Raw genomic sequence first — 18,534 nt, forward strand, 5'->3', positions numbered from 1 at the left:
ACTCCTCGCTACACTGGACTCCGTATACCACATTGCTTTGTTTTTCTTTAGGGGTTGGATCCTTTGGGTGTACCAGTTTTCGTCTCAGTGTGTTGCTAGGTTTGAAAAACACAGGAACGTGTTTCTCCTGAGTTTCTCTGACACTCTAGCTTTATATGGGATGACTACGTTTTGTCTACTATGTGTCTCTGGGCGGTTATTTCTATTGGTGTTTCCTGTTGCTGGGCTTGGTTGCTGCTGTTTTGACAAAGGCCCAGTCTGGGTAGCCACACGCTTTCAAAGCTCCTCTGAGATGTTTTTGCTCTTTGTCTTTGGACTCTGTATCAGTTGCCACACATTCCGCCCTGTGGTGCAGAGTTCTAATGACACCCGGCGGATTCAGAATACTTCACACATCCATTCATGCAACTCTCACAAGTAACACCTGTTTCTATGAGTTGCATGACACATTGGATAATCCTATCACAGTAACTACACAGAATCAACACCTCTGTGAATTTTCTGATGTCACCTCTTTGAAGAGTTACAATGGCTTTTAACCTCACAATGACATGCACCAGATTGGAGAGCCACTCACTGAAAGCACACAGGCACAGTTTGAAGTAACAGTGGTTACTAGCTTTTCTTTATTTAAACACACTGGATATAATAACATTCCAAGGTTCATTAATATAGTAGGGGTGATGGTCTCACACTGATGACACACACACACCTGTTTGGCACCATTTTTTTCACTTTAAAAAGGTATCACTGTAATGGAGTTTGCACTTCCTGAAGAGGGCTCGAGTAGAGGAGCTGAAACGTTGAAATAAACTTTTTTTGTGTTTATTTGAAGTCCTTGGAGTGCGGTTTGTGATAATTGATATTGTATTACATTTTTTAACCTGCACCCAGGCATTGATGTTTTTTGTGGTTTGAGTGCACTCAGTTTGGTGTATATATATATATATATATATATATATATATATATATATATATATATATATATATATATATATATATATATATATATATATATATATATATATATATATATATATATATATATATATATATATATATATATATATATTTGCTTAAAATTTTCTTTATAGAAGATGACCTTCCTATAATTCATAGGTTTTTGGATAATGGTTTTTCTAGATTAGAGATCTCATCTCAGTATTTCAAAACAACATTAGACCCAATACATATCAGATAAAAAAAATCAATCAACTGTATTTCCTACAACTTTCTGTTATAAAAATCCTACCTGTGTCATACTTGCAGGTCTGTAATTTCTAAGATGTGACTAGTGATGGGTGAATAAATTCGGCAGGTGTGATGCAGCCGGCAAAAAACTTTGACGTGTGTCAGAAATGTTGCTCGCGTCAAAACAGGTGTGCATCAACATTATTCTGATGCCCATTGACTTTAATGCAGGCGGCAAAATTCGAGTTTGGTACATTTTTGGCCGTTACGCTGTTTCGTCATTTCATACATTTTTTTGCTGTTTCGCTAATTTCACGAGAAATTCGTGAATTTATGTGGCGAAGCGAAAAGATTGAAATTCGCCCATCACTAAATGTGACCTAAATTCCTTTTTAAAAATTTAAATGCCCTTTTCTGCAGTGGTTTTGTACCCAATTTTATGAAAAAATGTTATAAAATATGTAAAGGAAATATATTCAGTGTAATACTATTCATTACAAGTGATTAAGACCTGCTTGAAGGCACTTTTTTATTGTAAATGAGTGTACATTGTTGTATTGAAACCATTGCACATAAAAATTATGCAATCTTTTTTTGGGTTTGCCAGCCGTATGTTGGGGACTGTTTGGGAGCTTTAACACAATGTTTTTTGGGCTTAAATCATTACCTGTAGAAATGGGATGTCATTTGTTGCATGAGCTGTTTTTGGGACAATTGAGCTTTACATGGGTAGTTGGCAAAGATATCCAGCAATGTTATACTGTAGCATGCATGAAGTGACTTTTTTCCTTAATGACAAGTTCATCCACACATTTTCAAGCCAAAAACTTTAGGAAATGGCAATGATTTTAGTGCAGTTTTTTTCAGTAAAAGAAAATATATTAAAATGCACTTAGCAAATAAACTGCCAAGCTATAACAGGACCCCCTTAAATAAGACGAGCTAAGTGTGCATGATAGGAAATCACTCTTCACGCTGTAATTTTTACTGGTGCAGTCACAGTGCCAGTTTACCACCTGGGCTGAAAAAAAAAACAATTTAATTGGCAGGAGTGAAAAGTATACAGAAGCTACACAAACAAATCTACAGCCATTAGTAAAATCGTATCCTATCACAGCTGGCATCATGCACCCAAAATTAACCTACACTATAGAGTTATCCATGGATAACTTCCATGGAAATGATGAGCCTATCCCATTATGCAGAATATAAATTATATAAAACAGTATAAAGTATAGGAAAGACTGCATAAAATATCATTTTTTTCAAGGTCACTGACAGTTCTATATTATAAAAAAACAAGACATAAGATTTATGATTTGCAGTTTTGATTCTACCCTCGTTTAAACTTTCTTACTTCTGGAAAAAGCCAATTTGGTCGGTCTTTAATGCTTTTTACATTGCTTTCCTCATGGCATAAACTAAGAACAATAATGATTAAGTATCCTTAAGGACACCCATTTCTATTATGTGTTAGAAAGTTTTATAATTTAATGGGGAAAATATTATATTGGTCCTTAACGCAAAATTATTTCACAATTTGTTCGCAATGCGAATAAATGTTGGTGAAGTGAAAAATTTTCCCTATGCAAACACTTTGGCACTCAAGTGAGGATAGCGAATTTTATAGTTTGCGATAGTACGTAGTGTACGTAATAAAACTTCGCCATGATGAAGTTGTTACGTTTGCTCCAAAAGTTTACACCACCTTCAAGTAGGTGTTAAAGGTTCACAATGCGCATTAAGATTTGCAATGCAATAAAAGCCTAATGAAGAATATTACATAGCAACGTGCGAATTTTCAATTCGCAAACTTGTGCTCTTTGTGAATTTTATTACATTTATTACATTTAGGGGCATATTTATCAAGGGTCAAATTTAGAGTTCACATGAGTTTATAAAAACTCCCATAAACTCAAAATTCGAAAAAAAAACTACCAATCTAAATGTATTGAAAATTTAGAATTTTTCAAATTCGGATGAATAGGATCAACCTCCAAATTTGAATCACTAAAAAAAATTTAATTTTTTTAAATTATTTTTTTAAAAAAAAAAAATCCACCAAACAAATCCAACTTGATTGTAGGCGGTTCCCCATAGGCTAAAACACCAATTTGGCAGGCTTTAGATGGTTAATAGTCTAATTCAAATTTTTTAAGGGACAGTACATGATAAATTTAGAAATTCGAATTTGATTAAACTCAAATCGAATTCCTAGTCGAATTGCACTAAAATAAACTCGAAATTCTAATTTAAAAATTAGAATTTTAAAATTGACCCTTGATAAATCTGCCCCTTAGTTTCTTAAAGATTTATGTCTTTGATATGTTTGTTTGTAGCATACTTAGACTGTACATCACTTAAACTGTAAGCTCTGCAGTGCAGGTTTCTTACCACATAGCACTTAAGCTCTTTGTTCTGTGTGTATATTCATTGTGTGATATGTCTTCATCATGTATACTTTTATATACATATACCTTTATGCATTGTACAGCGCTGCAGCTCCTTAATAATGATTTACAAATAAATGTATACATATAGCATACTCCTACAATTATCTTATCTGGTGCCTTATAGTCTGTGAACAATCCTACCCATATTCTATGGGGGTGTAATAAAAGTCAGTAACAGAAAAATCATTCACAATGTGACAAATGTTTGCCTGAACAAATTTTCCTTTGCATGAATTTAATATTGTTTTTGCAAACCCATTAGCTGTTTACTTACCACTTTCAACTGTTGATGATAGATAGTGAAGTTTATAGTTTGCGCCAGTGAGCAGTAAATATAATAAAACTTCTAACTGAAAAAGTTATGTTTGTTCCAAAAGTGCACCTTCAAACACTTCTTAAAGGAGAACTAAACCCTAAAGTAAAAAAACCCTACCCCCTTCCCTACATAGACCCCCCTCCCTCCACCCCCAGCCTAGCTGCTACCCCAGGCAAATGCCCCTAAGTCTTTACTTACCCCTCCATGCAGATTTTTCCAGTAGAGTTGACGGACATCATCTTCAGCCACTTCGGTAATCTTCAGAATGAAACCGGCACTTCAGAAATTTTTGTTTCAGCACATGTGCAGTTGTCGCAAAACAGAAAATTGCTCCAACTGCGCATGCGCCGCTACGCCGGTCTCATTTCGAAGATTACCGAAGAGAAGAAGATGGCTGCCGTGAACTCCGCTGGACAAAATCTGCATGGAGGGGTAAGTAAATTGTTAGGGACATTTGCCCTGGGGTAAAACGTAGGCTGGGGGGAGGAGGGAGGGGGTCTATGTAAGGTAGGGGTTTTTTAACTTTAGAGTTTAGTTCTCCTTTAAGTGCAATGGCACATCAGGAGATTAATCGCCATCGATAAATCTCTGCTTCTACGGGCGACTAATTTGAAAAAGCTTTTCCACAGGCAAAAATGTGAATTGTTGGTGGTAAAACCCATGTATCACTTCAGTCTCCCAAAATCGCTTGAAGTTGCTTCGAGAGGAAGCTTAGCAACTTTGGAAGACTGAAGCAACACATGAGTTTTATCAACAGCGATTCACATTATTGCCGGTGGGAAAGCTTAACGACATTATCTGCCCACAAAAGCAGAGATTTATGGCTGGTGTTTAATCTCCTGGTGTACCATTGCCCTAAAAATTAGAATGTTACACTGAGAAATGCAAATATTACTCTTATTTGTGCAAATTATTTTACCCTTTGTGACTTTTATTACATTTCCTCCTAAGCTTTATTTCTCCTTTGCACTACAATTCAAAATCATACGTGGCATACAGACATCACCCACTATTTCAAATGTACCTGTCCCTCTAAAATATGGAACAGGTATGGGACCTGTTATTCAAATTCAGAATTCTCGAATTAAGAATCTTTCCAAGATTTGGATTCCCATACTTTAAATCTACTAGAAAATAATGTCAACATAAATAAAACTCAAGAGAGTGTTTTTTTCTCCACTAAGGAATAATTATATCTTAGTTGGGATCATGCAGAAGGTACTGTTTTATTGTTAAAGAGAAAAAGGAAATAATTGTTGTAAATCTAAATTATTTTTCTAAAATGGAGTCTATGGGGGATGGCTTTCCCATAATTCAGAGCATTTTGGATAATGGGTTTCTGTATAAGGAATCCCATACCTGTATATACCTACTATCCCCATTAAACCTCTCTTTCACTGTATTTTTCACTGCTTCCTCCCACACCACCACCACTCATTCTCTGGCATTGTAGTCATCTCTCCTCCAAAACAGCTGCAACATCATCACCGAGCTTGTATAACACAGTATAGTACACGCCGATTTATTGCTGTTTGTTGCAACTTATAAAGCATTTACATTACTTGTAAAATATAGTTATGTGATGCTGCTTATTACAAGCTAGTGTTTTACTTCATATGATGATGAGTTAAGATATGGTATTTGTGGTAAATGTACACTTCCTTACAAATCCCAATGAATTTCAATATAATGAGCTATCCTTATGAATATAATGAGACACCACATGAAAATGCTGGTCATTACTATGGTTGAGTTGTGTATCTTAAGGATACCACATGGCAATATTGGCAGCCCTCCCCCATGATATTTTCTTTTGACCAACAGTTCTTTAAAGACCCAATGGTAGACAGTATATCGGTATATTTGTTTTATCTTTCTAAATTATTTTCATTAGTCGCTGCCCACTGTCACAACCCCCTCCCCAGCCCATCTAGTACCTTTTAAACTGATAGGTGTGATGCAAGCAGGCCAGGTGGGGGGCCAATGGAGGAGCCCAAGTTACTCCACTGAAAATAAAAGGAGCTGCAACTCCTTCACTTCCTCATGCACCATGATCTCTTGCCAAGGGGGCAGTGGCATCAGCAGATGGCTCAGATAATCACAGTTAGCCAAAATGCCAAATTAAGGGGTTGAATTGAGGGCACCCTCATGTCTCCCTCAGTTCACCCCTCATTAATACAGTGTTTCCTAATACCAGCAGCGTATTTACAGGGGGCAAAGCCCTGCACTGCACTCAAGGTGCACTTTGTAAAGACCCCTATAAGCTTTTCTAGTATATGCATATTCAAAGGTTTATATTGCTAAGATTAGGGATGGGCGAATTTTTTCGCATTGTTTAGCCGAAAAAATGACGCCCTTAGACTTGTATGGCGGCGTGCGTCAAAAACATTTCCCCGCACGACAATTATTTTTTGACGCCGATTGACTTTAATGGGCGTCGGCGACATTCCGCCGGCAGCGAATTTTTGGCGAAATGAAGCGGGTCAAATTCACCCATCCCTAGCTAAGATGAGATGATCCATCTGTAGTGCCAAAGGTTGAGTATTATATACTATTATAGTAGTATATACTATAGTAGTATATACTATTATACGGGTCATGGAACTCCAAGTGGAATTCAACTTTTACAACAAGTGTGATACAAATTACATCACTAAGCACTGCTTATATCTGTTACTGAGGAGTTTCATGACTGTATAAAAACACGAAGCCGAAGGCTGAGTGTTTCTATACAGGTCAGGGAACTTTGCAGGTCATGGAACTTTGCAACTGGGGGTGCTTTATTTATTATAATACACACGTTTCAATGACATCAGAACTCACCGTTTATAACTGATGACATCAGAACTCACCGTTTATGAGGACATAATTTACATGATATTTATGGCTTTTGTGTATTATAAGGATATACGTTACAGGATATTAATTGTGTAATATCTTATGGGCAAGTATGATATGCGTGGGAGGTAGGGCAATGAAATACTGTACAAAGGCTTTTAGCATCAAGGAAAAGTTTTAACCTCCTTTTATAGTTTGACAAATAGTTACATCATTAGTTACATTATTGTGATGGTTAGCTTGGCTTTTAAGTTGGACTCTGGCCTACCAATTAACTTGACATTGTTCTAGCTAACCTATGCAGAACACATTTATAAACCTGAACAATAGTTCTGGACTAAAGTTAAATATTATTTTACAAGTTGTTGATTTTAAAAAACAGTTTTCTTATTTGTTGTCCATGGCTTGGTTGCTCAAATTCATAATTCTTCATTTCATCAATAGCAGATTTACTGCCTCCCACACATGTGCTACAATGACAACAATGCAGCCAGTCCTAACCATGGCACTCTGTTCCTGCCACGTCACTCTCAGCCTGTATTGCTCACAACAGCATACTGTATTCAGACACATGACATATTTCCTTACACATGTAGAAGATGCTTCTGTAGTGAACGTATCTTTTAAGAATCTAGAGGCAGGAGGGTTCAATTCATCTATCAAGGCAAAAGTTTATTACATTTACAAAAATTACACTCACATATTCAGCTATGGCCCAGTATTGGCCCTACGCGTTTCGACCACAAGAGTGGTCTTCATCAGGGGCAAAATCCATAAGTTATTACAAAAAGGATAAAAAGGCAGAACGAATGTATACATTGAACAGGTTTAAATACCTTTGATATGCCTCCATAGTCCCCCTACTCATGGAAAGTGGCGTGTGACGTCACATCCGACCCTAGAGCAGAAGTGTCACAGGAAGTTCCAAAATGGACAGCCGTATGTTGTCACAATACCATCATTTATTAAAGATTCTTTCGTTTTCCTTAACAAGTTACATTCAGTTAAAATTGATCACGACTCACAGTCACAAATTTTGTTAGTCACAATGGATATATCCAGCCTTTACACGAACATCCCTCATGAATTGAGTAAACAAATAATCGATAAATTGTTAAAGGATAAGTAAAGGGATGATACAAGAGCTCCTTTTATTATGATCTATTATGTTTTGTGTTGGATCATAATTATTTTCGTTTTGAAAAAAAATCTTTTACAGACAGACACAGGGCACTGCGATGGGGAGCAATGTGGCCCCCTCATATGCAAATTTATTTATAGCAGAGAATGAGGATGCTCACATCTATAAATCTGATTTCTGGAAGTACATTATCTGTTACTTTCGCTATATAGACAACCTCTTTTTTCTCTGGCAGGGTACAGAATTGGAATTGACCCTTTTCATCAATTCTCTTAATACTATTCCCTCCACTATCCGATTCACTGCATCATGGAGTATGACTTCTATATCCTTTTTGGATGTATTGATAGAATATCAGGCAGGTAAATTCAAAACTAGTATCTATCGTAAACCCACTGATAGAAATACTCTATTACATGCTGATAGTTTTCATCCACCTTCGTTAATTAAAGCTTTACCATATTCTCAGATGACAAGAGTAAAACGTATTACTTCAGAGACACAGGATTTAAATGACTCATTACAAACTATGGCTCACAGGTTTCGCGAACGGGGTTATGGAGAGGAAATAGTATCACAGGCTATCGCTAAGGTAAATAATGATGTTGTGATACCCAAAGCAGATAAAGTCATGAAAGTCTTTGTTACTAAATATACAACGGCCAGGAGGTATGTTAAACACATTATACAAAAACATTGGCACCATTTGCAAACTGATGCGATCATTGGTACTGAATGCCAAGAACCACCCATGCTAGCGTTTAAGAGGGGGAAAAATTTGAAGGATCTATTGGTCAGTGCCGACAACAAAGCGCATTACAGTGTTCCTCATTTTCTATCAAAGCCACAACCAGGCAACTATCGTTGCTATGATTGTTCTATATGTAATAGTATGATTCAGGGGAATTCCTTTACACACCCGCGAACCTTACAGAGGTTTGGGATTAATCAAAGGATCACTTGTCAATCAACGTATGTGGTGTATTTGATGATTTGCCCTTGTGGATTATATTATATTGGCAAGACCATTCAAAAATTGAAAGATAGGTTCAGTAAACATAAAAGTGTGATAAAAATTGGTAGGGAAACAACACCATTGGTACAACATTGTAAAGATAATCACCATAATGTCTCATCATTGAGAATTATGGGGATTGAACAAATTACTAATTCAGTTGGAGGAGTGGATAGAAATACACTTTTATTGAGGAAAGAAGCGGAGTGGATTTATTGTCTTAATACGATTACACCTCATGGTCTTAATGATTCTTTAAATTTGTCTTGCTTTTTGCAGAACAGATAGTTCTCTTATTTATTAATAAATTGCTCAACTTCTCAACACGCCATTCCGATATGGAGACTATTGGAGATTAATTGTTTTGCGAGTCCTGGGTAGGTATGATTGTCTCATGTTGCTATAATTATTTTGTCATAACTTTGAAGTACTTATGACGGTACTATGAGGAGGATATGGTGACAAGGACCACACTTTTACTGACACACAACATATGCTGGATTATGTTCAAACTTTGTGTTTTTTGTCTTCCTCTTCTCCCATTATATATTTAAAAAAAAATATATTTTCATATTTATTTTTATTTTTGCAAAAATGTTTTTTCTTTTTCAAATTTTTTTGTTATTATTTGTTTTTTTGTTTTTTATTATCAATTGGAATGACAATTAGAAGAGGTGAGGAAGTTTCTTGCAAGCTTATTGTAATTATTTTGGAAATTACTTGAAATTAAATGTAATACTAGGTGGAAGCTGTTGATCAAGCCAGTATAGACACCTTTTAGTTGTTTTAATTGTCTATTCCATTCTATTGACGCTGGAACGCAAGTGCGCTCCATATGATAAGCAGCAGGAACTTCCCCATATCTATTTAGCAGTGGGCGGAAGTGACGTCTACAATAGGCGTTGCTGAAACGCATTTGCGTTCCATTTGGATCGCAACGCACTTCCTGTGACACAAGCTTCTGCTCTAGAGGCGGATGTGACGTCCCATGCCACTTTCCATGCGTAGGGCGACTATGAAGGCATATCAAAGGTATTTAAACCTGTTCAATGTATACATTCGTTCTGCCTTTTTATCCTTTTTGTGGATTTTTGATTTTGCTCCTTATGAAGACCACTCTTGTGGTCAAAACGCGTAGGGCCAATACTGGGCCATAGCTGAATATGTGAGTGTAATTTTTGTAAATGTAAAAAACTTTTGCCTTTTTACATTCTGAGTGTGCAGTCCCTATATTTATCTTTTGTTTGATTATTTTTGGAGACTCTATATGGGCGGCCTTCATGGGACAAGCACCTCACTATTAAATTGAAATTGGGTGTGCGCCTTCTAAAAATCTAATTTGACTATGGCCAAGGATTTGTAACGTAGGTAAAAGCTGCCCTGGACTATATGGCCAAAATCAACCACCTAGATATTTGTTTTCTTCATTTTAACTGCACTTAGACAAATTGGTTTCTACAGGTTAAAGCTAATTTCTGTTCATATTAGTACCTAAAGCTGTAAATTCCCTGTACCTTTATTACCTAGATGTAAACTGTACACGTTAAACTTTATATAATTGTAGTGCTGTATTATAATAAACAAGGTCTTATAAAGACAATCTAGCAATTGAACAGTTACCATATATGAACTGAATGACAGAGTATTACTCTTTATTACATCCCATCTTTAATTATATTTTAGATTTTTATGGGTTACTGTAATTAGATGCTTCTCCCGACTCCCTACAAGCACTCTCTGCTCCCCACTATCAGAAAAAAACTGATGTTTTAATAAGAAAGGCACCAGAACAACAATAACACCTGCCTAGCACTGTGGTCAAGCAGTGCCATCTACTGCACTTATTCTTCCCATACCATTGATGTTCTACGATATAGACTTGACATTTTAAGTAGCAATTTTTTAAAGTAGCTATTTGAAGTAGCAATAATTTACATGCGCTCTCATTAGCAGTTCTTCTTCATACATTAATAATTTAATATAATATATAATAATAATAGCACCACTGTAGCAATCTGCCCAAATTGCAGTGGCTGGACAGTTAATTATACTGTAAATATCCACTTCAGAAAGATGAAACTGAAAATGCACGAGTATAAGGTGGGTGGGTGGGGAAGTTCAATTACTATAATAGATGCTTGTGTAAGTGCAGTTGTCAAAAGCAACCAGTGGACACTTAAGGTGGCAATAGATGTAAGTTGTTATCAATACAGATGTGTTGGCGAGCTAAATAGTCAGATATACATTTAGAAACATTTAGAATTCTACCTGTCTCTGATGATTCAGCACTAACAGTGCCTGATGTCCGGGTGCCTTCAAAGGCACCAGATCAAAATTTTCAAACCAGCCCGATATTGAAGTCTTCTACCAATATTGGTTGGTTTATCTTCGTTTCCTATGATATTATTGGTGCGTATATGGGCACCTTTCGCTATTGCAAGCTTTAAACTCAAAAGAAAGATCTGATTGGTTACTATGTGTAAATGCACTAGAACAATGTAGCACTTACAGTATGTTTATAAATTAGCAATAGTAAATGAAACTGTGTAGCCTAATGGGCCAATGATCTCCCAACCAAATAGCTGTAATGTCACATTAGGCTAATGTCACATTAGGATATCTTTCAGCATTTGAAACTTAGGTGTTACTTATACGTAGTTTGTCACCTATCATTTCTTGTTGAAAATAATAGTGACATTTTAGTGACATTTTACAATAGTGTAATCCTGTGCAAATAATCATTTTGCAGGAATAATTCTAAGGGCTTTCCTTGTTCTTTAACTCTGCTTCAAGAATCCTCCTTCTCTGAGAGAACCAGCTCCTATGCTGTTGAATGCCTTATCATGGCTTCCTTTTAAGCAAAAAATAACATACAAAGCCCTTCATTGCTCCACACTAAGGGGGTTATTTACTAAACTTCAAATGCAAACATCACGAAATATTTGTGATTTTTTTTTTTTAATAAAATCGGACTTTTAAAAAATCATGAATATTTCAGAATTTATTAAACCCCATGGATGGAAAAGTCCCAATCTGAAAATCCGGCATCTCAGACCTGTCGAGGTTGCATTTAAGTCAATGGAGAAGTCCCAAAAATGTTGTGATGTGCTCTGGGTTGTGTGTAATACCCCAAAGTTTTTCAGGGCAAAAAGCATAAGATATTGGAGTTTTCGGCTGAAAAATCCCAAAAAAATTGTGAAAATCGGATGAAAAATCTGAAAAAAACGTGAAAATCTGATTTTTTTCTCACAAAGCAAATTTTTGGAGAAAATGTAATAATAAGTACTGTAAGCGTGAAAAACCCGAGCAAATTTTATCGGAGTTTTTAGCAGAAAATATTGAGATAAATTCAGACTTTGATAAAAAAAAACCCTAAATCTCTTTTTTTGTGTCTACATAAATTCCTAGCCAACACCTCTGCTCCTTTCAGAGTCACAGCATGGCCACATCACTCATGTTCCTTCCTGTTTCCTGCATTAAATCTTTATTTCATTATACAGGTGTGGGATCCATTATCCAGAAACTCGCTATCCAGAAAATTACAGAAAGGCTGTTTTCCATTTCATCTAAATAATCCAATTTTTTTAAAATGATTTTCTTGTACTTGATCCAAACTGAGATGTAATTAATCCTTATTCAAACCACAACCAGCCTTATTGGGTTTATCTAGGGGCCGATTCACTAAGGGTCGAATTTCGAAGTAAAAAATACTTCGAAATTCGACCCTCGAATTGAAATCCTTCGACTTCGAATATCGAAGTCGAAGGATTTAGCGCTAAACGTTCGTTCGATCGATCGAAGGATTTTAATCCAACGATCGAAGGAAAATCCTTCGATCAAAAAAAGTTTAGCAAGTTTAGCAAGCCTATGGGGACCTTCCCCATAGGCTAACATTGACTTCGGTAGGTTTTATCTGCCGAAGTAGGGGGTCGAAGTTTTTTTTAAAGGGAAAGTACTTCGACTATCGAATGGTCGAATAGTCGAACGATTTTTACTTCGAATCGTTCGAATCGAAGTCGAAGGTCGTAGTCGAAGGTCGAAGTAGCCCATTCGATGGTCGAAGTACCCAAAAAATACTTCGAAATTCGAAGTATTTTTCATTCGAATCCTTCACTCGAGCTTAGTGAATCGGCCCCCTAATGTTTAAATGATTTTCTAGTAGACTTAAGGTGTGAAGATCCAAATTATGAAAATATCTGTTACCTGGAAAGCCCCAGGTCCCGAGCATTCTGGATAACAGGTCCCATACCTGTACTCTGTTTTATGATAAGATGATTTGGAACACATAGTCACTGCCTATACACTATTATGCATGTATACAAGCTAACCAATCACAAGACTGTCTGGGTGTTTCCTATGAAAATCTTTGTGCTCTGGCATGTTGGTCTTTTCCTACCATAATCTTTAATGCTGCAAGTTTTTGAGGGAAGCCTGAAGCGTACTGTCTATCTTTTTTTCTCTACCATGATATAAGGGCATATACTGAATTTTCTTTTTGTTTTCAGAACCTCATTCTGAATCTAGTTGCAGAATATATACACATTGGGTAAGAGTAATCTCATGTTGAAGCATCAGGGGAGAACATGGGGCTGCTGCCGCCTAAGGCAAAAGGCATGATCCCCCCCGGCTCAAATTTTTTGGAATTTATTATACTCCGAGGATGTAAGAAGTCCAAATCCAAAAATCCGTCATCACAGTCCTGCCAAGGTTGTATATAAGTCAATGGGAGAAGTCCCAAAGATATCCTGATCTCTGCTGGGTTTCGTGCAAAGTTTTGGAGTTGGAAAATTTGATTGATTCTTATTATTCGAATTTTTGTGTGATTTCCACAATTGTTTTGGGAAAATGTATTGATAAATAATGGGAAATAACCCGTGCGGATTTCATCAGAACAAATTTCAGAAAATAATTGGATAAATTAAGATTTTGATAAATAACCCCCTGTATGTCTAAGTAAATACAAGAGATCACATTTACCAAACAACACAATAGCATCTTTCACAAGTTATCCGTATATTCTTTAGGACTCAACACTTATGCTAAGCAATATCCCAGCCGCACTTCTCCTCTTGTAGCAGTTATGAAAATAACGTTGTATGAAAATCCTTTTAAAAAGCAATCCATTAAGAAAAGTGCCTTGGGCCTATCCCTGACTATAATAAAACATTAGGCAGTCTGCGGAATCTCAGTCGGAAAAAAGAATGTCACATACCATGAAGGATCACATGAGTTAATTAAACTGTAAAAATGCAAGCTGCACATATGTAAAAACACTGGGACACTCTCAGGATATGCATCTAACGACGTGAGTCGAATATCTGTCATTACACTTCAGTGGCACTTTTGAAAACATGTTGAATATTTTAAAACTGCGTAGAACCTAGTAAATAAAACTGAGCAGGCAGAAATCCGAAAATCCCTCATGTTACGGCTTTCCGTTCTCTGTCATTCTCTCACCCTCCCTCCCTTCCTCTCTCTTTTTTTTTTTTGCCTCGCTATGTCCTGCTTGTTTACGTTAAAAATGAGGCAAGCTTTTACTGAACTTTGGCGAGCTGATATTGGCATATTTACCAAGGGTCGAATTTCGGATTTAAAAAATTTGAAATTCGAATTCAAAAACACTACCCGAAAATAAGTTTTTTTTAGCCGAATAGGTCCGTTTTCGATTGAATAGGTATTTGGCTGAATTTGAATCGTACGAATTGAAGTAATCGCGCATTCGATCGAATTTCATTCGAAGTTTCTCCCCCAAAACAACTAGATTTTTCAAAGTCCACCAATTGACTCCAAATAGGTTTCTAGGAGGTCCCCCATAGGCTAAAACAGCAATATAGCAGGTTTTAGATGGTGAATGGTTCAAGTCAAATTTTTAAAGAGACAGTAAATTTCGATATTCGAATTTTTGATTTTTTTTCAAAGTTGAATCGAATTTAAACTATTCCCTAGTCGAAGTACACAAAAAAAATTGCTCATAATTTGAATATTTTGAATTCGAAAATTCACCTCGACCTTTGATAAATCTGCCCCTAAGTGTATGACGATGTTCATTTGAGTTTAAAACTTTCTCAAGAGGAAAAATGGGCATGACCCACAGCACTCAAATAGATTCCTCTTTTGAGATTTGACTGTTAAGAAAATGAATGCAAACAAAATAGTCTTTATTATTTTCAGCAAAAGCTAACTGCCCTATCATTTAGATTAATTTACATGGTCACTTATGTTGTATTACCTTATATTTCAACGCTGCTTCTGCACAAGAATAGTAGATGTAAGTTGTAGCATTAGAATGTGATAGGAAGTTTGCTTTCCTGTCCAGTCTGGATAAACCCTGAATCATGTCAGATAAAGGTGCACAGTTTGGGTCCTGGGTGGCTACAAGAAAAAAAATACAACAGATTATTATTATAGATACCTTTTAGACATCATCGAAATGTAATAGCTAAAACAGACATACACATTCAACTTTTTATGGCTTCTGGGAGGCCTCCAGTGCAACCGACTGATTACTGAATTTTTGGTATAGCTTAGCAGACAAAACTTGGTCTGGAGTGAATTTAAGGATGATCCACATATTTGGATAATTAAAACAAGCTTTATTGAAGCCTATTAAGTGCTCACAGATGCCAAATAGGGCCACCAGAGAGCAGACTTAGCATTCATCCTAGATAGTGGTTCTGCTCAAATGGCTGGATATCGCAGGAATTTTCCAATGGTGTGGGTATATATATTTATATATATACATATCTTCACTGTATACAGTTCTTGGAAATCTTTTAGCAAATTGTGTAGGCATGTTTGAAAATATCTGATGTGTCTGCATTTGTTATACATATTAATTATACGTGGAGAAATAGATAAGGGTTATTTGAAGTTCCCTCCTGCAGCTTTCACACAACTAAAGGTTCATAGACTGAGCCTTTACCATTGCTGGCTTTTATCCACCTTGACCTGACTTGTCTCTGACATTCTTGACCTTATAGCCTGATTTATGGCTTTGTAGGTTCTCTGTTTGCCTTTTTTGAGCACCATTTGATTACTGGTTACTGTCTCAGATTATCACAGGACTACTACCCTTTTTCCTGCTCAGTTTTTTATTCTTGCCTAAGCTTCATAGGATTCCTAACTCTTTCTCACTATGTCTGACCAATTTAAAATTAAAGGGATACAGTAACAGGAATTTCTTTTTTTTTTCAAAACGCATCATCTCCAGCAGACTTATGCACTGAAATCAGTTTCTCAAAAGACCAAACAGATTTTTTTATATTTAATTTTGAAATCTGACATGGGGCTAGACATATTGTCAGTTTCCCCCAGTCATGTGACTTGTGCTCCGAGTGACATCACCCCCTCCCAGCAGACTAACAACAGAACAATGAGAAGGTAACCAGATAGACCCTTAACACAAGGTAACTGCTCCCTGGTAGATCTAAGAACAGCACTCAATAGTAAAATCCAGGTCCCACTGTGACACATTCAGTTACATTGAGTAGGAGTCCTAAAGTGCTGGCTCTTTCTGAAAGCACATGACCAGGCGAAATGACCTGAGATACCAATATTACAACTAAAATATAATACACTTGCTGGTTCAGGAATGAAATTTTATATTGTAGAGTTAATTATTTGCAGTGTAATTTAGAAATAAAAACAACATACCGGTAATAAAAATCATGACAGAATCCCTTTAACATCTCTAGGGACTGTGAGAATTTGACAGGAAGGGCTAATCTCATCAATTCAATATTCGCCTGTACATTCAAGAGAATAAGCTACGCAGTGTTGTTTAGTTACTTTACTTCTATTATTGTAGTATTTCTATTTTCAGGAAAATAAATAAGTTATATAAAGTCATTACCCACAGAACACTTTCCATGTAGGTTCATTTTCAAATCTGCTACTTACGTCCAAGATAGAGTGAGCATTTACCAATTCTGTTAAAATGTATTGTTTTATTACTTTAATAAAGGTCTGTTATATTATTTATTAGCTGCCTTGTTCAGTTTGTATTTTCAAAGATCCATGCTAACATGGTAGTTATGCTAGCATAGGACTGCATAGGACTGCAGATTTAAAGAAACCATAAGGGAAATTAGAATTGATTTGAAGTTTTAAGCAGTCTATTTGCATGACTAACTCAGCAGGCCTTACAATGTTGTAACCCTGTTGTGACACACGTGATCTTTGGAAGCAATAAAACATCAGATGGAATTAAGGTTACAATTAGTGATGGGCGAATTTGCGCCGTTTCGCTTTGCCGGAAAATTAGCAAATTTCGCGCGAAATTCGCGAAACGGCGAAAAATTTGCGAAACTGCGCCGTTTTTTTTGACGCCGGCGCCCGTTTTGACACTGGCGCCGTTTTTGACGCCGGCGTCCGTTTTTTCGAGAAAATAAAAAATTTTGACGCCGGCTAATTTTTTTCGCGAATTTTCGCGGGCGTTTCGCAAATTTATTCTCTGGCGGTGAATCGCGCAAATTCGCCGCAAATTCACGCCTGGCGAATAAATTCGCCCATCACTAGTTACAATGCGGCAACAAGTGTGCCAATAAACTGAACATATTCAGACAAGTAAGAAATTGTTATTATTATCCTTTATTTATATGTCGCCAATACACTTAGGGGGTTATTTATCAAAGTCCGTATTTAGCTCAATATTTTCTGGAAAAAACTCAGACCAAATACACACGGGTTTTTGGGCTTATTTAATAATACACTTTCCCAAAAAAATCAGAAAAAGTTTTTTTCCGGATTTTTCACTCGAAAACTCCAAATTTTGGGGTATTGCCACAAACCTACAACACATCAAAAAATCATTAGGACTTCTCCCATTGACTTGTATGCAACCTCGACAGGTCTAAGATGTAGGATTTTCAGATTCTGATTTTTCCTTCCTCTGGGTTTAATAAATTCAGAAAAATTTGTGATTTTTTTAAAAGTCAGATTTTATTAAAAAAAAAAAATCAAGAATTTTTCATGATTTTTGCTTTCGGAGTTTAGTAAATAACCCCCTTAATGCATCAGATTATAGAGATTTCTCATAATTCGCACAAGCCCCAGTGCCCCAGATAATAAAAATATTATTATATGAGTTTAGAAGCAGCACTCTAGTTAGCAGAAAGACTACTTTTTGATGCCACCTACCTACCTTTGAAAAGGTAAAGAGCTCTGGGTACCACAAGGCACTGGGCATTCCTGTACTTATGGCTGACTTATGCCAAGTGCTAACCCTGGGTGCTGGGAGTCCTGCTATACTTCCCATGAAATATATTTTTAGGAAATACATTTTAGCATCTGGAGGCATATATTATTTGAGTGTGATTTAATACAGAATATACAGGTTACTTTATCGAGAGCTGTAATAGTCTAATACTATATTTAATATCACATAAATGGGGAAGGGGTTGGGCAAAGCAGTCGTTTGCACCTCATTACCTTAGGGCTGCAGATTTAAGAAAGCTGATCCTTGCCATTACATTTTTACAGATGCTTCTAGTTTACTTGTTCATGACTACACTATGAGGAAAGATTTCCCGCCACTAAAATGCTTGATGACAAAGGACTTTGGAAAGGACGTAAAGGAAAA

General features: G+C 36.4%; 1 protein-coding gene across 3 annotated transcripts in view; it reads right to left on the reverse strand.

Moving 5' to 3' along the window:
* Positions 1-18,534, reverse strand: part of bnc2.S (basonuclin 2 S homeolog) — a 355,235-nt gene that overhangs the window by 271,806 nt on the left and 64,895 nt on the right. For all 3 annotated transcript variants that reach the window (XM_018243745.2, XM_018243744.2, XM_018243747.2), the window contains exon 2: positions 15,184-15,326. The gene's annotated coding sequence lies outside the window, so the exon portion shown is untranslated. The remainder of the gene's footprint in view (positions 1-15,183; positions 15,327-18,534) is intronic.

This window comes from Xenopus laevis, chromosome 1S, assembly GCF_017654675.1.
Source record: "Xenopus laevis strain J_2021 chromosome 1S, Xenopus_laevis_v10.1, whole genome shotgun sequence".
Taxonomy (NCBI): Eukaryota; Metazoa; Chordata; class Amphibia; order Anura; family Pipidae; genus Xenopus; species Xenopus laevis.